The sequence below is a fragment of the Aedes albopictus genome, chromosome 2, assembly GCF_035046485.1.
Source record: "Aedes albopictus strain Foshan chromosome 2, AalbF5, whole genome shotgun sequence".
Lineage (NCBI taxonomy): Eukaryota > Metazoa > Arthropoda > Insecta > Diptera > Culicidae > Aedes > Aedes albopictus.
In genome coordinates this window covers 490,023,589-490,047,344 of record NC_085137.1, presented here as the reverse complement: position 1 = coordinate 490,047,344, position 23,756 = coordinate 490,023,589, and the positions used below count along the sequence as shown (strand labels likewise).

At 36.8% G+C, this 23,756-nt stretch overlaps 1 protein-coding gene across 2 annotated transcripts in view; it reads left to right on the top strand.

Annotated features, from left to right (window-relative positions):
- The first annotated feature begins 1,002 nt into the window (after positions 1-1,002).
- Positions 1,003-23,756, top strand: part of LOC109423298 (snake venom 5'-nucleotidase) — a 123,354-nt gene continuing 100,600 nt past the window's right edge. For both annotated transcript variants that reach the window (XR_002133249.3, XM_029870601.2), the window contains exon 1: positions 1,003-1,605. The gene's annotated coding sequence lies outside the window, so the exon portion shown is untranslated. The remainder of the gene's footprint in view (positions 1,606-23,756) is intronic.

Sequence of the window (23,756 nt, the reverse complement as noted above, 5' to 3'; positions counted from 1 at the left end):
TAGTTAGTTAGTTAGTTAGTTAGTTAGTTAGTTAGTTAGTTAGTTAGTTAGTTAGTTAGTTAGTTAGTTAGTTAGTTAGTTAGTTAGTTAGTTAGTTAGTTAGTTAGTTAGTTAGTTAGTTAGTTAGTTAGTTAGTTAGTTAGTTAGTTAGTTAGTTAGTTAGTTAGTTAGTTAGTTAGTTAGTTAGTTAGTTAGTTAGTTAGTTAGTTAGTTAGTTAGTTAGTTAGTTAGTTAGTTAGTTAGTTAGTTAGTTAGTTAGTTAGTTAGTTAGTTAGTTAGTTAGTTAGTTAGTTAGTTAGTTAGTTAGTTAGTTAGTTAGTTAGTTAGTTAGTTAGTTAGTTAGTTAGTTAGTTAGTTAGTTAGTTAGTTAGTTAGTTAGTTAGTTAGGCCAGAAATTCAATCCAAGCCATTAGCAAGGCCATTAGTTCACCAAATTTATCTGATGCTAGGTAAATACCGAAATATGAATAAAAAAAAAGAAACAGCAGAGGTGCTCCTTGAAAAAAATTAAAAAACAAGCAAATTCTACAAAATACTTTTTTATGTTTTTCATGGAAAGGTAGTACATATAGAGCGTGTTTGTAATGGATGGAAAAGGAGTACATATCACTCATCCTCCCAAACAGAATTTTCCGATTTCCACTCACTCTCACTATAGATTGTACCCACCAGCTGGGTGATCTAGCATAGGAGCATTCGTAAATGCGCTGGTCACAGTTATCTCAGCTGTGTTCAACGATTTAATCCAAACGACTACGAATTTTCTCACTCGGGCTAGCACAAAAATCATGTTGGAAAAATAAAGAGAAGAAAAATTATATCGTTTGGTATACAGCAGAGAAAATCGCGATGAGTGGCAGCGCGTTCAGACGGGAGCATGTCTCTGGCTGTGGTCTCTCAGCCCACCCAATGCAGCAATGTTCTGACCCGAAGGATACATGAATGTCAATGCTCGTCGTCTCACCCGCACATCTGCGATTGGTCGGATTGATTCGATTCAGTTCAGTCCGTTGTTGACCGTCGAGAAAATTGGACGTAATTCGGTTCAGGTGGGGAGCTCTCGCGCGGAATCGAAATCGGAATCGCAGCAAGCCATTGAAATTTCCTTCCATTCAGTGACAGCTGAGTGGGAAACTTAACCTTCAAGGCTCTTCGACAAATATTTTTGGACGACAACGGGAGGAAGTTGATTTTTTTGGCAACCAACAAGGACATCATCGTACATATTTGATTTGCAAACGCGTCGAAGCAGAAGAAAAGCGCAGTTTTTCCTTTGAGGCGTTCTTTCTCCAAGCTATTGTGTGCCATTTGGTGAGTTCAGTGCAGTGTGTGGCTTTTTGCGGCGGATTCACCATCATCATTCAGTGTGGGAAAAACGGGTGGAAAGGGAAAACCAAAAGTGCTGGGCTTGGTAGGATTGAAGTAACGCTGTTCAGAATCGAATAATACAATTTTTGTTGGGAGGAGGAATATCGATTCGGTAAAGACAAAAAGGCAAAAGCAGTCAGCAGTGGGAATTTCTTGTTCGGAGCTGCAGTCACGGTTGGCGATAAGGAAGCCACATCAATCGTTCGGCTTGGAACTACGAGGACTCGGTTATCAAAGGTATGTTCAATTTTAGCATGTATCAAGATCTTTTGTGATTATTTATCCCCATCACAAAGCATTAACTTCAGTTGCCAAGCCGAAGCAGTACGCTACAATTCTAGACGATTTGGAATCAAGTTTTTCAAATTTGTTTTCCGATGGAGACGCATGGTTGCGCATCTTATATATGATTGTTTTCACTCGTTTCACTCTGGTTCGCTCTAGTTTTGATTATTGTAGGATTGTGGATCCTTTCAGCTCTTTCAGGGGGTGGGGGTCTAATTCCGGGAACTTTCTATCGTAAGTCGGTGAACTTTATAATAATTATATACACGTATATGGTGAGGCACTTCCAGTTTCTAACCGGGTACAAAAATTCAAGTCAATTGGCAGGAAATTGATTGAATAATGTATGTATAGCGGAAACTGTCAAAATAGTTCCAGAGCCTAGGTAACTTCACGTCTTTGCTGAACATTTATATGAAATAGAAAAAAGAAACATCACGATCATATTCATATATACAGCATATATATAGCAGCGTCTTATATACAGGGGGTGGCAACTTTTTTTCTCTTACAAAAAAAGTTCAACAAGCTGTAACTTTTTGTAGAATGCATCAAAAATTCTCAAATTTTGACTGTTTGTCAACCTATTATACGTGCATCATTGGTACAAATTTAAGCTCGATTGGTTAATCTTTCGCGAAGCTAGAACTTTTCTCATAAAACACTATTTTTTAGACAACTAATTTTTAAACCAGGAAACCAGTGAATCGAATTTAATGAAATTTTGAGCATTTGTTAAAAGTATATTAATACTTGATGTGACTTTATAAAATATTATATTTTCTCACGACGAATACCGGTTTCACGTTTTCACCCATATGGAGGAAAATGAGTAAAATTTACAACACCACACAAAAAATACTAAATGTGTTTCTTTCTTGATTCCAAATGAGCTCTAATATATCTTATTAAAGATATCTTGACAACAGAAATAGAAAACCTCTCGATATCACAACTCAAATGTAATAACATTTCCTAGAAAGATCCAAAAAATCTCAATCCATCATCACTTTTTTCAACGTTCAAAAAGTGCCTACTTTTTAAAAACTTTTGAAGCATTTATATATTGTTGATAAACGTTCAAAATTTCATTCAATTCGGCTAACTGGTTTCCGGAATATGGAAGTTAAAAAATTAGTTGTCTAAAAAATAGTGTTTTACTAAAACGATTCTAGTTTCGCGAAAGATCAACCAACCTAGCTCAGATTTGTATTAATGATGCACATATAATAGGTTGATAAACAGTCAAAATTTGAGAACTTTTGATGCACTCTATGAAAAGTTACAGCATGTTGAACTTTTTTGTAAGAGAAAAAAAGCTGCCTATCCCAAACATTTTTGCCACCCCCTATAAAGCGAATTTCGTTTGCATTAGCTTGTTACGGGTCCTAAGCTGGTTACGCAATCCGTAAAAGGCCCTATTCGTAGCTGCAATACGCCTTTTCACTTCACGGGAAACGTCATTGTCACATGTCACAAGTGTTTCAAGATAAACAAATTCTTCAACAACTTCAAACACATCCTCAGCAATTACTACCTCAGCACTATCACCACTATCAGCACTATGCCTCTGTCTCTACCCGCTATCATGTACTTCATCTGCATATACAATTTAGACTGGGTCAACAAAGTCGATTTTTCGGAACAAAGCTTTTTCGATTGCTTTTCGCATCCAAAACAACTGTACAAAATTTGGGAGCGATTGGTTGCTTCCCCGTATTCCGCATTGCGATTGAAATTTGTATGGAATTTAGTATGGGAAAACGTACTTTTTTCAATTTTTCTCATGAATTAAAATTTTTCGTCTAAAACGATCCAACTAATGACGTTGAAGTATAGCTTAGGATATGCCGAAGACCGCTAAGTGATCCGACACTTGTGAAAAAAGTTATAACGTACAGTTTGACCGGTGGTGCTTAACATTTAACATGTACAGGAATAACATCAATAATAAAATCTTAATTTTTGGCCAAAGTTACCAAGCGAATAACTTTTGCCACAAGTGTCGGATCACTTTAGGGTCTTCGCCAAAGTTTTTCGGCATATTCTAGGCTATACTTCAACGTCATTAGTTAGTTCGTTTTAGACGAAAATTTTCAATTTATGAGAAAAATGCAAAAAAGCACGTTTTCCCATACAAACTTCCATACGAATTTCGATCGCAATGCGGAATACGGGGACGCAACCAATCGCTCCCAAATTTTGCACAGTTGTTTTGGATGCTAATATAGATTGAAAAAGCTTTGTTCCGGGTTGATGCGATCAAACTTAAATTTTCTCCATACAACGTTGACCCACTCTAATACACATATATTTATATATGTACTAGCTGTCCCGGCAATCTCTGTCTTGCCCTTGGTCTTGCTAATCTTGTGGTGGTTTGACGGCGTTTGAGCTCATTTAAGCACCGCACTCTAGATTGGTTTTATTGCAAACGTGTTTAATTCCTTCCCCGCTCTTGATAATATCAATCTGGGAGGGAGAAACCGACACGAAAAATGTGTGTGTCATGGCAAGCCGAATTTCGCTGTCATGAGCTGTCAACGAGCCCAAATTCAAAACAACGGATCAATGTGGAAAAAGAGCGTAACCGGAATTATTTTTTTTGCAATTAAAAATGTAAGTTCAATTCTGTTTTCTTCACATAGAAACATAAGTGAAACACAACAATTTGCATGTTGAGCAATAAAATTGCAGTCACGCACGTTTTTTTTTTCGAAGTGTTGAACATAAATTGAAAATGGATTTCTGTTCCACTACTCGATATTTCCATGAGTCGATGGTCCCTTCAATATCGACTCATGGAGGTTTTTTCTGTAAAACATTCACGTCAACTTCAGCCTTTATTCAAGGTTTGTCCGGAAGAGCGAAAGTTACACACCAAACAAAAACTAACGATATGTATGAAAGCTGTCTTGATTGTTGTTGACAGACTGCAATTTTCTTGAAGTTCGATGAAGATTTGTTTTGTATTTCGTGTGTAGTATCTAGAACACCCAGATATCAATATGGTTACACTATTTCTACTTTTTCAGTTGTTTTTTGTAACTTTTTATACATATAAACACAGCCACCATGAATACGAATCGAATCGTGCAAGAGTCATGCTGATCGGTTCACCCGTTCGTGAGTTTTGTTGCCTCAAAGGAACTTCAATCTCATTTATATATATATAGATATAGATATATATAGATATACAGCCATTCCATAGAAAAACGATATAGTGCATCTCCGATTGTCGTGAAACTTGGTGGGCTTGTAGTTCTTCGGAAATAATTAGACCCGTATTTTTTTATTTCGTCATTGGGGTGACCAATTTTCATATAGGGTGGTCCAAAAAATCAACGTTTTTCAAAACTAAAGATTTTCAAAAAATCGTAACTTTTGAACCATTTGACCGATTTTAAACTAAAGAGTACTATAAAATATGCAAATAACAGACGCTGTTTGAGCCGCACCTCCTTGGTGAACAGACGCTCGGGGCGTACCTCCTCAATCTAGCTGAAATCAGGCCAGGAACAACATAAAGCAGAGAAAATAAAACTGGGGGAGAAAACACAAGAGAATTAAACCTTTATACAAGATAAACGAAGAAACTCGTAAATGCATAGCATATAAGTGACATCGCGAGGGCCCAACAAGAACAACGGGTTGTCTACCTCGGGCCTCAAGGGTATCTAAAAGTAGTGCTGTGGAGGCGTCATTATCCGAGCATTGCCAAACTACTGTTGGAAGTTAGGTAGCGTTGGTTCAGGTACGTGATTGGAGCGTTGGTAGATTTACTGATGTAGGTATATATTGTTATTGAAGAAGATTGTCAAATTATATATACCTGGAATGAATAGGCCTGGAATGATAGGCAACTTTTTTCTCACAAAAAAGTTCAACAGGCTGTAACTTTTCATCAAAATTCTCAAATTTCAACTGTTTGTCAACCTTTTATATGCCAGGGTGTCAATCCATCCGGGAAACACGGGAAAACCGGTAAAACCCCGGGAATTTGAAATCACCGGGAAAAATACGGGAAAGACACGGGAAATTGTAAAAGGTACGGGGAACGATATTTATGGTGTCTGTCTATACTGCATGAGGGACAAGCAAATCTTGAATATATTGATAGCAACATTAACAGGGTTGCCGGCTGACTATTTTTATAGACTCTCAGGTATGTTAGTAGTTTCTGTTGGATCTCGATAAATTCATGTAAAATAAATCTGAATACAGTAGACGTTCGGTCGGTGCAAACGGTTTAACTGCAATGCTTTTTAACTGCAAGTCCGGTAAGTGCAACAAATTTGCAGTTATCGCACCGCCAAACGTCAAAATGGTGCGCCATGTTAGCCCTAATGAACAGTCGAATGAATTTTTCGTTCATTTTACGTCAATTGACGGTTTGTTGACACTGTCAGGCGTTGCAGTTATCGAATTTCCGTTCGCTAAGTGAAACGTAAACATGTTGCAGTTATCGAACGTCTACTGTACTTCTTAGGTGAAATTTTTCAGATTTCTATAAGCTTTCCCGAAAAACTTTTTGAGTCTTGCTAGGAAAATCCTGACAGCAAAATTCTAGCAAAATACCGTAGAAGTTCATGAAGGCCCTCTCGGAATTCCTGGATAATTCGGTAAGACGATACTTCCGACAAAGAGATTTTTACGTTTGAATAAAAATTTGTCAGTTGCTGGAGGAATTCTGGTGACATTCTTATTGGAACTCTATATAATTTCTACCAGATCCCTTAAATATGATCCCTTTGGCATTAATTGAAAAAAATCTAGAAAAATGCCTGATAGAATTCACAGCGAATTTGTATCTGTTCCTTCTGTACAGAGTTTTGGAGGAGCGTAGAAAATTTGCCCTACTAAATAAAAATCTGAAAAGTGAGTGAGTAACACAGGGAATTATAGCGAATTTTCCAAATAAAAAGCTACTCCTGAAAGACTCTCTGATGGAATCCTTTAGGAAATTTTAACGGATTTCCTGTGTATAATTCAGCAGCAGAATCCATAGAAGAATCTTCATCGGAATGTGTAAAGTAATGTTTGAAAGATTACAGAAAAATGCGACTTTCTGTAAGCATTGCTCGAACCCCCAAAAGAGTATCCTACACAGCAAATAATTTTGTAATAAATATCCAGGTGCGTAATCTCTGGCAATGTATCAATTTTCGAACGTAATTTCACTTGGTTGCATCGTTTTCAAACAATTATTCGCTTTTTGGAACAAAGCTTTTTCGATTCCTTTTAGCGTTCAAAACTACTGAACAAAATTTGGGAGCTATTGGTTGCATCCCCGTATTCCGCATTGCGATTGAAATTTGCATGAAATTTAGTATGGGAAATCGTGCTTTTTTGCATTTTTCTCATAAATTGAATTTTTTTGCCTATAACGATATAACTAATGACGTTGAAGTATAGCCTAGGATATGCCGAAAAACTTTGGCGAAGACCGCAAAGTGATCCGACACTTGTGACAAAAGTTATTTCGATCAGATCATCTGATGGTGCTTAACAAGGAATAATATCAATAATAAAATTTTATTTTTTGAGCTGAATTAACAAGAGTATAACTTCTTCCACAAGCGTCGGATTACTTTGCGGTTCTCGGCAAAGTTTTTTGGCATATCCTAGGCTATACATCAACGTCATTAGTTAGATTGTTTTAGACAAAAAAAAATCAATTTGTGAGAAAAATGCAAAAAACCACGTTTTTCATACTAAATTCCAAACAATTTTCAATCGCAATGCGGAATACGGGGATGGAACCAATCGCTCCCAAATTCTGTACAGTTGTTATGTACGCTAATATAGATTGAAAAAGCTTTGTTCCGGGTTGATGCGATCAAATTTAAATTTCCTCCATACAACGTTGACTCACTCTAATGTACACCCTGGTTGGCACTGGAAAGTGCCGACAAACCTATTTCAGCAGATACGTAGAAGCACTATAATATTTATCTAACACCTTCTAAATCGGTGAAATAGCCGAGAGGTAAGGGATATGCCTCTCAATTAGCAGACCAGTGTACGAATCCATGCCAATATTTTACTTATATTTGATTCAACAATCAATTCGGTTCTAGCGATTGCTAGACCTACTTTCGTGCGGCAACAGCTAATTTGCTACTTGGAAAGGATGTAATTTGTACATCACTTTTACGACGCGACTGATGTGCAGTGAAAATGATGTGATAACATAAGATTTTTTTGCTGTGTATAGAATCCCTTATATTTACGGTAATATTCGGCCAAAACAGCTTTTTTAAAGAAATTGAAGGTTTTTGGGAGATTTTTTGGCATTTCTTGAAGGAAGAAATGTTGAATTTAATGGAGAAGAACTCATTTTTTTTGCTTAAAAAAATCGGAGAAAATCGGTTTCAAGAGATTTTTGATTCAGCAAGATTTTTTTTTAAATGACGATGGAAGCAGAAGAAGAATTAACATAAAGATGTTCACAAAATGGAGCAAATAATTTTTACATGATTGCCTTTGAAGACCAGATAGATCACCAAAAATGTTTCGATATTTTTTCCACCGATTTATTATGACAATCGCCAAAAATTTCGCAAAAAAATCAGACTTAGTGATATCAATTTCAATAATATGTTCATATAGATTCCATTGCCTCATTATAGAAACGACCTTTTCAGCTGTCTTTCATCTTGTACCGACTTTTCGAACCCTCTATGCAGAATACCCTTTTCAGATAAGTGTAATCAGTTTTGTACAGGAATTAAAAGATACAAAACTGATTACACTCATTAAAACACTTCCATGCAAAATTTCGTGCATGTAAGGGAAATTAACGTAGTTGATTAGCTTGTTTAATCATAATTATCAAAGTTAGGGAATTTTAAAAAATCGTTTCAAGTTATAGATTTTTTTTATCTGTATTAACGAGATTTTTAGCCCTAGGCTAGTTCATCTCGGGACCCACGCTTTACTTCCCTTCCGCAGGAAGAACTCACATTTTGCGAGTTTGTCGGGAGTGGGATTCGATCCCTGGTCAAGTTATAGACCAAGTTGAAACTGTGTAGTAAAAATGCACTAAGTAGTGTCCTACTACAATAATAATTTGTATTTGTTCATACCCGGGAAGTTTGTCCATACCTGGTAAAAATCTGGGAATCGGAAAACTGAAGTTGAATGGACACTGGTTCCGATGACCCACACTACCCTGATACTGATGGGATAACATTGAATTTATCATTTTTCCATAACATTGAATTTATCATCATTCCATTTTCCATTTCCATGACCCACTCTAATGGACACCCTGATATGTGCATCATTGCAATGCAAATTTGGGCTCGATTGGTTAATCTTTCGCGAAGCTAGAGCCGTTCTCGTAAAACTTTATTTTTTATTCAATTCAGTATCATAATTTCTATTTAATACTACCCATTTCAGTATCGTAATGACCTACTTTTCCGTACCGGTTCATTATGCAACTGAAATGAGTTGCATAATGAACAAAAGTTGCATAATGTTCATAATGCAACTCATTTGAAATGCATTACGAACATTATGCAACTCAAATGAGTTGCATTATGAAAAAATCATTGCATTTTTTTTGCAACTTGGCACTATAATATTGCATTTTATACTTGCCGTTTTAGTGTCACTACGGCCTACTTTTCCTTACTATAAAAAGCAGTTGCATTATGATTCATAATGCAACTCATTTGGGTTGCATTATGAATTATAATGCAATTGTTTGGGCAACAACCTGTGTTTTCACGTCAAGAGCTTGAAAAACTGTGACGGTTATAGCACAGTTTGATATGATTGATTTGTTTTTATTTAAGAGACTTTCAACCCTTGGCTGGGGGCACAGCTTACTTGATTCAAGTTTTGCGTCTAGCTTGATGGAACACGTGGGTAATCTCGTACAACCACCTGTAAGCATGATGATGCGGATGGAAATGATCATATTACAGTAATTATTTTTTTCTCATCGCAAAAAATGTTGTATACAACTCGTTGCAAAACTCGATTTTTACAGCAACTCGTTACATAAATAACGGCAAGCCTCGTTGGATAAATGTACGATTCGTGCTGAAAAAATCAACTTTTTTGCAACTCGTTACATAAATAACTATTATGCAATTCAGTATCATAATTTCTATTTTGATTAACTTATTTCGGTATCATAATTATCGATTTGTCCGAACTGGTTTATTATGCAACTGAAATAAGTTGCATAATAAAAAATAGTTGCATAATGTTCATTACGCAACTCATTTGAAATTTTGTATGCCACTCGTTGCAAAACTCGATTTTTTCAGCACTATTCGTATTTATCCAACTCGGCAAGCCTCATTGGATAAATGTACGACTTGTGCTGAAAAAGTCAACTTTTTGCAACTCGTCACATAAATAACTATAAAACAACTAATTTTTGAACTGCCATATCTCCGAAACCAGTGAACCGAGTCGAATGAAATCTTGAACGTTTATCAAGAATATAATAATGCATCAAAAGTCTTCAAAAAATAAGCACTTTTTGAACGTTGAAAAATGTTGTGATGAATTGACACTTTTTGAATCTTCTCGAAAAAATGCTAATTTTTTACATCAATGTCATTACATTTGATATCCAAAGATTTTCTACTTCTGTTGTCAAGGTATCTTTAATAAGATATATTAGAGCCTATTTGGATTAAAGGAAGAAAACATTTAGTATTTTTTGTGTAGTATTGTAAAGTTGACTTATTTTCCTCTATATGGGATTTGGGAATTCACCCGATTCATTTTTCAAACCGATATAACTTAATTCGTTGTGAGAAAATATTACATTTTATAACGTCGTACCAACTATCACTATATTGTTAATGAATTCTCGAAATTTCATTAAATTCGATTCACTGGTTTCGGAAATACAGGGGATAGACAAAATGGTCGGTACAGGCAAAATTTTAACATTTCAAAAAATGGTCAACTAACTGTAACTTTTCGAAAAAAGCATAAAAAATCTCATTTTTTACTGTAAGTTGGGCAACTAGTTGTCTACCAATGGTCCAAATTTGGGAAAGATCGGACTATTCTACATGAAGTTAGAAATATTCTAGAAAAAGGCATAATTATCCGATAGCCAACTTTGGACTGTTGTATCTCCGAATTCAATGAACCGAATGTAATGAAATTTTGAGCGTTTATGATTTATATAATATAATATAAACTTGTATAATGAACTTCAAAAAACATTTGACCTAACTTAAAATTGTTAACACGAAAAAAAATATAGCGATATGATTATTTTCTAATAAAACGCCAAATTAGCCAAAACTTTAACATCGCTTCAAAATTCTAGACGGTTCAGTTATATTCCCTCGAATTAACCTGAATATACATAGATATGCTTGGAAAGGATGTAACAGAATTTCCGATAATAAATTGAAACAAGTTATAGGATGCATGTCAAAAATAGACCAATTTACTAAAAATTCATATAATAAATTAAATCGCTATAATTTTCTTTCTTATAATCAATTTTAAGTTAAGTCAAACGTTTTTTAAAGCTCATTATATAAGTCATGAATGCTCAAAATTTTATTGCATTTGGTTCATTGAATCCGGAGATATATCAGCTCAAAGTTGGTCTTCGGATAATTTCGCCTTTTCCTAGAATCTTTCTTATTTCAAGTAGAATAGTCCAATCTTTTCCAAATTTTTTATAGACAACTAGTGGACCAACTTACAGTAAAAATTTGAGATTTTTTGATCCACTTTTCGAAAAGTTACAGTTAGTTGACCATTTTTTGAAAAGTGAAAATTTTGCCAATCCCGATCATTTTGTCTATCCCCTGTATAACAGTTCAAAAATTAGTTGTAAAAAATAGTGTTTTGCGAAAACGGCTCTAGATTCGCGAAAGATCAACCAATCGAGCCCAAATTTGTACCAATGATGCACATATGATAGATTGATAAACAGTCGAAATTTGAGAATTTTTCATGCACCACTCTACGAAAAGTTACAGCTTGCTGAAGTGTTTTGTGAGAGAAAAAAAGTGGCCGATCCCAAACAGGGGGTGGGTAGGTACAAAAAGAAATATTTTCGTCTTTCTGAGAAATGGTACTCCATGAAATGGCTTTCCGGAAAACGATTCAGATGTGATACCACTTGTTCCACGCTCAGAAATCAAAACGCATAATGCAGCGAAACTGGAAAGGACACTCCGCTTTATTTTTTTTTTTCCGATATTCTGCCTCATGTTCAGTGCTCACTCACGATATAATTAATTAAAGTGAGAAAATTGTTTTGTAATTAATTTGCTCGCTTCACTGAACCAATCAACTTGAAACTCTCGGATCGTAAAATGTATCTACCTCGCTGGAACACGACAGAAGCCAGTTTGCATACGTTGTTATAACTAACTTTATATCCTTGCAGAACTTTCTCTACAAAATAATCGACCGATTGGCTGTCACTGCAGCGACAGGTTCGAAGTGTGCAATATGTACTGCATGAAAATTCAATCACTCGAGCAAAACTGATCTAATTAAAACAGAATAAAGTTAGAGTAACACCGTCGGTAATGATTAACCATAATTTTATGCCAAATGATAAGGCCAGAGCAGAAAGGATAACATTGTTTATTGCATGAGCTGCAAGACGGACACAGCGTGATGAAAGAAGCAAATGGAGGCGCCTGGTTGATTGATTTAATTAGGTGTATTCCTGTTGAGTTGCTCGTTCTTCCTAGCCAATTCAAGCAAACCCAGTCTGTCTAGTTACCGCACAGTTTACGGTGCTGAGCGTGGGTGTAAGTGTGAAAGCATGGCATGAAGGCCGCGTGATTCAATACACTGTAGTTATGTAGTTATCGTCAGTCCCGGTGTGATGGCGTGCTATTGATTAGTTTCCAGCTAGGTTGGAATAGAACGGCCATGGGTGACAGTTTCATTGGATGACGCAGTTATGATTTATAGCTCCGGAGGAAGAGATGAATAAATTATTCGATTCATAATAGAAACACCCTTTCGCAGGATATCGACAAACAATGTGCTTCCGAGAAGTTTCCGATCGGTGGGGTCGGTGTTGATCCAGGGTATGGTAATGGGATGTTTGCTGCTGTGGTTTGACGTTCTCTGGTGTGAAAAGCTTTCCGCCCGTTGGAAGTCGGGATTCACTTTTCTTGGAATAGTCACATGAATAGTGATTGCTGACTGTCGAAATGCAGTCCTTGATAGTGGTATGTAGTGATGCTTACTTTACGCTTGAAAAGTGAAATCATTCCACATAACAACCACGCATCTATTGACAATTCAAACTGTGAAGTTTGTTTCCAGATTTTGAAACAACTCAAACAGTAGCATGCATCCATATTAAAATTCTGCACCCGACAGCGCCAAGCTTCGAAACCCAATCCGTTACGCAGATTCGTTCACATCCAATGTGGAGGAACGTGGGTCGAGAATGCAAGTTGTTCCATGTTCATGTGGGTGTGATGGATACGGCATATGCATTTCACCAGTTGCTTTTTCTCAGTTTGGATTCAGTTGCGTCAATGTGTAAATGGTTTTACTGTTTAGATTGGGATTCGTTTCTTCCCATTTGTTATTTTTTTCCTTCCGATATTTCTTGTCTACTGTTTGGCGAAAATTTACGTGTACTTTAAATTTGCTATATCAATTGGGGGGCGTCCATAAATGACGTAGCTTTTTGGGGGGGAGGGGGTGTTTGTGATTTTGTGACGAAGTGTGACGATAGGGGGTAGGAGCTTATGATATGCTACGTAGGGGTGGTTGGGGTAAAGTGGACAGGTGGGGTAAAATGGACAAGTTACAGTTTTATGGCTTTTATTGTTTTTCAAAATGTTTCAACGATTGGAGCTTATGCCTAAGCATGAATCATTATACTTTTGCTGATCTTGAACATTAAAATCAAATAAACCTCTTCAAGATGGCAAAAACCTTAAAAATCACCTGAAAAATCGGAAATGATGTAAAATCTGCTTATAATTGCCAAGGTTTTCTCGTAAGTTATTTTCAAATTATTACAAGTTTTACACCCTAAACCAAGAAAGTCCACGTAGCAGAATACATTTGACCGAAAAAAAAATTGAGTTTTGTAAAAAAAAAGTTTTAAAAATAATTTTAACAAAATCAGACCGTGGGGGTAAAATGGACAATCGGTTCAAATTTCACCAAAATTTCATATTTTTTTTTGCAAACTTCAGAATCATCAGCCGTCATACCTATCTTGAGATAGTTGAAGTAAAAAGTTATAAAAAAATATTTTATATCAACAAAATATAATTTTCATGCAAAACAGTGCTTGTTTTTTACACTATTTGTACAATAATTATTTAAGTGTGTTTTATAGTTTTTATCAAAAGTTTGAAAACAACAAAATAAAGGTATCGTATGAAATTTGATAGTTTGTATTTGAAAACATAGAAACAATATGCTGTTATATAACTTTTAACGACTTGTTCATTTTACCCCATCGAATGTCCGTTTTACCCCCACCAATTTTTTTCACGCTATATTGATGCACGATTAGGTGAAGAAAATAATCAAAGAAAACAATATTTTTTAAATACAACCTCTTACAAAATTTCTAGAGTATATTATTACCTTCCATGTTACTCGGAAAAGCAGATGGATTTTGCCGCATTTCCGCGGGAAACGACCAAAATGCTTAGGTTGTCCACTTTACCCCCACCACTCCTAAGCCTATTGAAAAAAAAAGTATTTCGTAATCCAGTTAATTAAAAAAAATGCATGATCTATAGTGGTATCGCAGCGCGGTTTCACGAACACTAATGCAAATCTACTGGTTGAAAATATGCCCATTTGATTTTGCTGGGAACCCGAGTAGAGGAAAAGAGCTCAATAATAGCATATTTTGATATGGAGAACAAAAAGTGATATGGGTTTGATTGACATAAGAGATAAAAGATCTACAAATAAAATCAAAAATTTACTCCTGGAACATCATCATCAAATCATATTTAGATTTTGTAAGATCTAACCAATAGCAGCGAGCTATTCGTATGATCTTGAAATATCAATTTTTGATATTGTTCAGATGTTCCAGGAACATTTTCCTGATATTATTTTCAGATCTTTTATCTCTTATATCAATCAAACCAATATCATGTTTTGATCGTCAGTATTTGACCTCTACCCGGGAACAGCTGATCTTTGTTTACTATTTTCAACCAGTAACTCAAGTGGTGTTCGTGTAATGCAGCGTGTACGTACACGCAACACTACTAAAAGCAGAAACCACTATAGTTTTTCCATCACATTAATGTAAATAAGAAATAATGGACATAAATACCGGCTTCCTTACATAAGACATGCAGCTATCGGATGCAACAACTGTATCTGAGAAATAATAATGTGTATGAAAATCAATTTCGCTGAAATGCTTCTCACGACCAATAGTGTGCTGCTTGCTATAGGGCACTGCACGCCCGTAAGGTTGCAAAGGAACTTTTTTTTTTTTAGTTTTTGGCATTATGGCATTTTTTTTCAGGAGTTCCTTATTTAGTTTTCACAGGACTTCCTCGAAGAATTCCTCCAACAATTGCTTAAGAAGCTCCTCTAGCAGCTTTGTAAGGAATTTCTCATGGTGTTCTTTATAGGTTTCCCAGCAGGATAGGATAACATTTTCACAGGAATTTCCACTGGGAATCCCAAAAAAACTTCTGATAACATCCCAAGAGGATTTGGAGAATCTCAAAAATAATCGCTCAAGAAACTACCAGAAGAATTTCAGAAGAAACTCCTGGAGGAATCTTGAAAGGAAATCATAGAGAAATTCCAAAAGAAGTCCCGTGATGAGTTCCTGGACCAATTCTAGATGGAACTATTGGAGAAATCTTGAATAAACACCTGGAAGAATCTCAGAAGGAGCTACTTGTAGAGTCTCAGAATGAACTCCTGGTTCAATTTCTGAAGAAAACACGGAATAAATTATTGAAGGAATCCCGGAAGGAATTTCTGAAGGATCCCCGAAAATAACTTTTGGAGAATACCGGAAGATATATCGCGGAAGAACTCCTGGTCAAATCTAAGAAAGAAAATCCTTAAGGAATTCCAGAAGGAACTATGGGAGGTATTCGGTATCCGTAAAAGGATTCCTCGTGGACTTCTAAGAGATCCTGGAGGAATCCTGGAAGGAGTGAATGGATGGATGCTGGGAAAAGTTCTTGGAGGAGTCCCGGAAAAAAGTCCTGGATAAATTCTAGAAGGAAGTCCTCGAGGAATCCCAGAAGAAACTCCCAGAAGAATCCAGGAAGGAATTCCTGAAGGAATCCGAAAAAGAACTCCTGGAGAAATCCCAGAAGCAACTCTTGGAGGGGTTTTGAAAGAATGCCGGAGGGGTTTCCTGCAGAGATCTCTGAATGAATATCTGAGTAAATTCCTGAAGGAAACCAAGAAAGAACTCCTGGAGGAATCCCGGAAGGGATTTCTTTAGGAAACCCAGAAAGATGTTCTGATGTAATTTAAAAAAAAATCCGGTTAAAATCCATGAGGAGATGTCCGACGAAAATGCTGGTGTAACAGAGGAGAAGAAAACCTTGAAAGAACTCCCGAAAGAAACCAAGGATAAACTTAAAAAAAAACTTAGAAAAAAACTCCCGGAGAAATCTAGGAAGGAACTTTTGAAGGAATCTAAAAAGGAACTCCGGAAGGAATTCTTGGAGGGATCTCTGAAGGAACCCCTGAAGGAATACAAAAAGGAGGAATACTCAAATAGAATCCCAATGGGAATTCTTGGAGAAATCCCAGAAGGAAGTGCTCGAGGAATTAAAAAGGGTGGAATTCTCTAAAATGGGAATCCCAAAAGAAACTCCTTGAGGAATTCCAGAATGAACTGCTGAAAGAATTTTTGAAGAAACTCCTGCAGGGTTTTCATGTCGTGGTTAATTTTATTCAAATGAATCCAATTTAATATTCTTCACAGATTTATAAGTGAGTGAGCAAACTAATGTCCTCGAAAGAGCTCCTAGGCTAATATGGTATTGGACTGTATTGGGAGTATCAACTTCCTGTTCTTTGGCATTAATAGCTTTGGTGATTATCTCTTCTGGTTGCACCTATGGGTTGGCGATCTGAACCTGGCAGTCGGCAATGTTTTCTTGCTATTGTTGTTTTTCATAATATTCGTAAACATACAAGTTAAAATTGAAATCAGAACTAAATTTGTTTTTTTTTGCTTTTTAACGTGAAAATTTTGTTGAGGGGGGGGGGGGGGGTTGTTTAACAAGCTACGTCATTCATAGGGGGGGGGGGGGGTATCCAAATTTGTGACAAAATGCTAGGAGGGGGGAGGGGGTATTAAAAATCACTTAAAAAAAGCTACGTCATTTATGGACGCCCCCTTGCTAGTTTCAGTAGTGTTTTTTTTTTAAGAAACACACCCCAAGTAACAATTCCATTGCTGATTGGTTCTGTTTGATTCTTATGAAGGTTTTATTACAGCAATAATTAAAACTCACAGTTTTATGACTGCTTTTATGAACACCATTGGTAAAATGTTTTATAGTATACTTGAAGATATTCATAAAGACAGATTTTAAGAGTAAACAAAACTTTCCGATATGTAAACCTTCTGGTAATCATTACTACCACAATAAAACTGTTAAAACTCTCAACAGATGGCGATCCGTTCGATTAGTAACGACATCTGTTGGTGGAAAAGCAGAAACTACGACACTGCTAGGTTTATTGCGGTCATCATAAAAGTAAACTTGCTTTCGTTTTATTTTCGCTGATTATGGTCGTCGCCATATTGAATAATTAGCTCACGTGAATGAAAAATAGTTAATTTTGTTTAAATAAGCAATGAATTGATAGTTTGTCACCATTTTCATAACATGCTCACATATATAAACTCTCTCTGCTGAATTTTCTTGTGATTCGAGATAGTTTTACTAAATTTACAAATTGATTTATTTCATTCCAAGATGATAATATTCACTATTTTCGAAGCGCATTAACTTTATGATTCTGCAATCCCAATATTCACGGTAAATTCGAATGCGCATAAGCCTACTAGCACAATAACTACTAAAATATAGCGCATTTAGTTCACCACTGGACTATCGCACTAGTTTTCACGAGTGCGAAAACGCTAATAAAAGTGCGCGATTTCATCAAATCAACTCGGTGTCTTCAGAGCACTTGTTCTCCATAGATTGAAGAAATAGTGCGCCGAAGACATCAACCTGATTTGATGCAATCGCGCACTTTTATTTACGTTTTCGCACTTACAATGTCGCAGTTCGCAGTCCAGTAGTGAACTAAATGCGGTATATTACTTTGAAATGATCGCTTTCTACTTACGAATGATATATCCTCCTGAACTTTACGTACCATCGCAGAAGCTTCTCTGCAACTTGAGCTGTCATAGTTTTTGTTGAAAAAAAAACAACAACAACAAACGAGAATGGAACATTTTTCAACTAGGTTTTAAAACGAGTTTGTTGCTACTCTTAATGCGGTTTGCAAACCCTCTCCGAGAGTGGTCCACTTAGCCGGATGATGCTCTTAAAGAGGTTATCAAGAGGTTTTGATGTATGATCCAGTTTTATTGCAAGTTTTATAAAATTGGTCATGAAGATCTCTTGTAGAGCCGAACAAAACTTAAAATGTTACTTGGGATGAACTGTTACTTATCAGTTGGTTATGTTCCTTGAGTGTTTAGGAAAAACTAAGTTTCGCAACCGAGGATGGAAAAGACTGGTCTTTATCAGTCGAGTCAAGTACGAGACACTGAAGTCGACCTTACAGTTGAGGTCGAAATACGTATCTGTCACAGGATATGTTCGAGACTACGATCGTCCACCCTAGGATGCAACCCTGAACCCCCCCCCCCCCCCTTTTTTTCACTTTCCCATCTGAGGATTATGTGCTCTCTGAGAATCTCAACACAGGAGAGAGCATGACATAATCGGTGCACTACCTTTGCGCATCTTATACGACCGCAAGGGTCATTCGTGACATTTGAAGAGGTCTACCACTCCAGGCAGTCAACCATGGACCCTTGTGAATAACAGCCACCGGGCAAGAGGCCCTGTTTTGTGTAAACGTTCATCAAGTAAGAGATCAACCCTGGAAACCGTTCTTCCACTGGCAACCACTACCGTGTTGTGGGCGGTGGATCAAGCCCCAACAGGATGCAAACACATAGTGGGAATTAAACGGAACAGTATTTAATTCGATTTTCTTTAAGGGGAAGACGGGGTAAGACGGCCTTCCTAAGCCAAAAAAATCATAACTTAAAGCTGACAATGAATTACACTAGTTTCAACTCAGCATATCTTTTTTCAAAGTGTTAGGCATGCAAGAAAATTATTTTTCGACTCGTGCTGTTGAAACTTTTATAATTTTGAGCCATTTGAAAATGTGATTAAAAAGCACTATTTATTGACGGACCATCACGGTTTTTAAAATAATAGTGATTATAAATGTTTGAATTCCATACGTGGAAATAAGATATGACTTCCTTAAGTGCTTCATATGGAAAATTGGTTAACATAATTGTCCGAGGGTTACCATTTATTATTTTTATTAGGGTACTGTAAATATGGATACTCAATTACCCATTATTATCACAAAAATGTTGTTTCTGGTTACGTTCAGCGCAAACAACGCAAACATAAGTTTATTCATGTGAAATGGCCTTTTTTTAACAAACATATTTCGTTAATTTGGGTGCAGCTATGTTGTTCTATGAACTGGGGGGTGGCCGTCTTACCCCGATCGAGGTGATCGTTTTTACCTAGCTTGGGCAGATTTTACTTATAAGGCCAAGTTCCTAAAGATTTTTTTTTTAATTTTAATTCCGCTCCTTTTATGTTTTGTTAACATTCCTGGTAAGTTATGAACGGACTAATATTTTGATTTGAAAACGTTTTTCCGCATCAAAATCCTTAAGGTTATATTTGTTTTGAAAATCTCAAGGTAAACATTACACAAAATGCCTCAAAATGACAAATATCCTGTACTTGAACAGAGTACTAGGTGAAAGTATATAGAAAACGGCATTTTCATGCTGAACTGTAGGTGGTCCATCTTACCCCGGCGAACCTTCTTACCCCGTGTTCCCCTACTTCATCATTTGCGTTTATTTATTTACTGGATGAAGGGTTCATGTTCTGATTCGATCGATCACCATATACTCCTACCTGTTCCGGAACATCACAAAAAACATTACAGAGGGAAAAGTTTGGTAAAACCCTGCGGTGGAAATCAATTAGTTGAGTGCGATGCAACGCTGACAGGTGACCTTTTCGGTGGATGAATACGGTAAACAGCCAACGGCGGACCATACCTACCAGTTTTCCAGTTTCACTTGATGATATTGGATAGGTTCACACGTGGAAGCGTCCATGCCCGGGAGGGCTGGCATCGACGTGCACTTTGTCCAAATTAGATTTTTAATATCATTAACAACTTGTTTACGCCCAGCGGTCAGCTGTGTCCATACAATTGAGAAATTTGGTTTTCCGTTACGGTTAACAATCAACACCATCCGATAAGGAAGCCAAACTGTTGAATAACTTCAAAGATGGTTAGAAGGAAAAAGATGTACGACTCCCACTCCTAACAGGCGACACGAATAGCGCCGCTCTGGTGAGCCAAAACTCAACTAATACACTGTTTTTCGGAAAAATGTCAAAACAAACGCAAAAGCAAATTCACGCTAAACTTTTTTCACACATTTCACGCAGTCGCGCGCAAGGTAGTCGTGTTTTGGGAATCGCCAATAAATTTTGAATTTAATCAATCGATTCAGCGATGGGTAAACCAATTTCTAGCTTGATTAGAATGTTCCATTGTATCCATTGCTCCAAACGTTGGAAACAACACGGGAGCAGGAATCTACGGCCCTGGAATAAAAATTTCTGTGGCGATGGCACACTATCCTACGGTGTGTCAAGCAGAGATTTTTGCTATTTTGAAATGCGCAAATATCTGTCTTGAGAGAAAAAAAATATGCAAATATTTGCATTTTCTCAGATAGTCAAGCTGCACTAAAAGCATTGTGCGCTTACAAATGCACTTCAAAGCTTATCTGGGAATGCATTCTTTCCCTTTCAGCATGACCATGCTGAGGGTGACGGGTTCGATTCCCGGTCGGTCCAGGATCTTTTCGTAAAGGAAATTTCCTAGACTTCCTTGGGCATAGAGTATCTTCGTGCCTGCCACACGATATACACATGCAAAATGGTCATTGGCAGAGGAAGCTCTCAGTTAATAACTGTGGAAGTGCTCATAGAACACTAAGCTGAGAAGCAGGCTTTGTCCCAGTGAGGACGTTACGCCAAGAAGAGGAGAGAGGAGAGAGGATATATTTCTCTCAAAAATCTGGAATTACCCCTCTTATGATCCCTCTCAAGATGCTGGGGAATCACTCGTAGAATTCTGAGGAATACATGGAATAGCATGGTCATGCTGAATTCCCGTGCGTTTACCGCCTCGGCTATATGAGAAATATATCTAGAAACTATTGGTGGCAGTTCGGCTTTGCAGTCTGAAATTCTCTAGAATGACCGTTTAGGACTCGTCCCTACGTTTCGGCAATTGTTGGTGCCTTCTTCAGGGGAACTGGGGGGAGGGGTTTATTTTTAAATGTTGTTTTGTACAATATCTTAGAATCTATACTTACAAATCATGATTATCATTCACCGTCTAATGTCTTTGCTAATAGTGTTGTCGTGATATGTTGTGGTAGGTTGTACAAATGCTGTGTAATTTTGGAATTTTTAGTGATTATGGATATTATTAATTTTTGGCTATTGACTTACATTCGTTTTTGTGTTGAATTTGTAATATAATCACTGTTTTAATTTTTGCACTTTTGGATGGAGTAGCAATTTTCTTCAACTGTAGGGTTATTTTTACTAGGATAGGATGTGTGTATAGTTTGAGTCCTAACTATTTTCATGGTTTTGCGATATTATTGTAGAATTATAGGTTCGAGATTTGATTGTGTGTAAATAGTTGCGTACGTTCAATTCAGTCCTTGTGTGTCTACTCTATGCTATGTACAAGACTAGTAGGACACAAAACACACATGAAAAAACTGGACAGCTATCTCCAACATGTGGAAAAAATTGCATGTACATTGAAGAGCTCAAGTGTAAAACAGCCTTAATGGAACACAGTATCAACTACCTACACAAATTGTATCTTGACAAGACTAAAATTATAGACAGAAGTACCAACACAAACACATTAGGCTTTTTAAAAGATGTACCACATCTACAATACCCAAAACACCGTAAACAGAAGAGTAGACACACAAGGACAGAATTCAACGTACGCAGCTATTTTACACACATTCAAATCTCGAACCTATAATTCCACAGCAATATCGCAAAATCATGAAAATAGTTAAGACTCAAACCATACACACAACCTATCCTAGTAAAAATAACCCTACAGTTGAAGAAAATAGCTACAGCCTCCAAAAGTGCAAAAATTAAAACAGTGATTATATTACAAATTTAACACAAATACGAATGTAAGTCAATAGATAAAATTAATAATATCCATAATCACTAAAAATTCCAAAATCACACAGCGTATGTACTACCTACCACAACATAACACGACAACACGATTAGCAAAGACATTAGACGGTGAACGATATTCATGATTTGTAAGTATAGATTCTAAGATATTGTACAGAACAACATTTAAAAATTAACCCTTCCCCCGCCCCCGTTCCCCTGAAAAAGGCACCAACAATTACCGAAACGTAGAGACGAGTCCTGAACGGTCGTTCTAGAGAATTTTAAACTGCAAAGCCGGACTCCCACCAATCGTTACATCCAAACAGTCGAACCCTCGAACCTCCAATATATCTAAGAGAGATTTTTCCGAAAATCTGATAAGGATTCTCCCTAGAAGGAATTACGAAAACTTCTAGAATGAACTTCCCCAGCATCCTGAGAAGGATTCTCTGGAATTCTAAGAGGTATTCTCACATAATACAGAAAATTACCGCAGATTTCTGAAAGACATTCCTCTAGAATCTTTGAAAGGAATCTCATAAACTTATGATAAGGATTGCCCCAGAACTCTGAGAGTGATTCCTCTAGAATGCTTTAAACTATTACAACAGAATCTCAAGAGAATTTTCCCATAAATCTTGTCAGGAATTTTCCCTGATTACTAGGAAGCATTCTCCCAGAATCCTGAAAGGGATTTCTGGGAGCAACTGTTCCAGAACACAGAAAACAGAATTCCACTGGGTTTCTCGTAGAATGCCGAGAAAGATTTCTTCCGAACCCTAAGAGGAATCACAAAATCTATGCAAGGAATTCTCCGAAATCCAAATTTCTCTAGAGAATTCTGCCCAAAATCTCGTGAGAGATTCTTCAATAATTAATAATTCTGAAAGAAAGTGCCTTAGAATTTTGAAAAATATAGCCCCAGAATTCCAAGGATTTTTCCAGAGTCATGAGACAAGTTCCCTTGAGAGAAATTTCTCCAGAATCCTGACGGGGATTACCCCAGAAAGCCGAATTTTCAGAGAATCTGAGGTAGAGTACCCGCAGAATACTTAGTGAATTCCCCCAGAATCTTAGAAGGATCTTACGCAGAATCCTGAGAAGGATTCTAGTGATCCTGTGGGGGTCTTCCAGAATCCTTAGAGGAATCAGCCCAGATCATCCAGAAATTTCTTAGGATCATGAAAGGGATTTCACCCTTGGTAGGGAACCCTGGTAGGGAACACCCCAACATCCTGAAATGAATTCCCTTAGAATCCAGAGATTCCCTAGAATTCTGATAGGTATTCCCATATAAAACAGTTGAGAAAAAATCCTCCGGAAATTTCAAAGGGACTCTTCCATAATTCTGAGGATTCCTCTAAAATTCTGTGTGAGATTCCTCCAATATGCTGAAAATTAACACACCTGCAGGTCTCTCAGGACCAGAAAAGAGAGAAAAACTTTTCCAATAGGAATTCTCCCCGAATTCTATTTAAGATTTCCCTAGAATTCTGGGAGATATTACTCCAGTTTTCTGACATGAATTCTCTCAGAAGCTTTGAAAGAATTCTTTCAGAATCCTGAGGAATTTCCTCAGATTGCCGAGATGGATTCTCCCGGAAACCTGTGAAGGATTTTCTC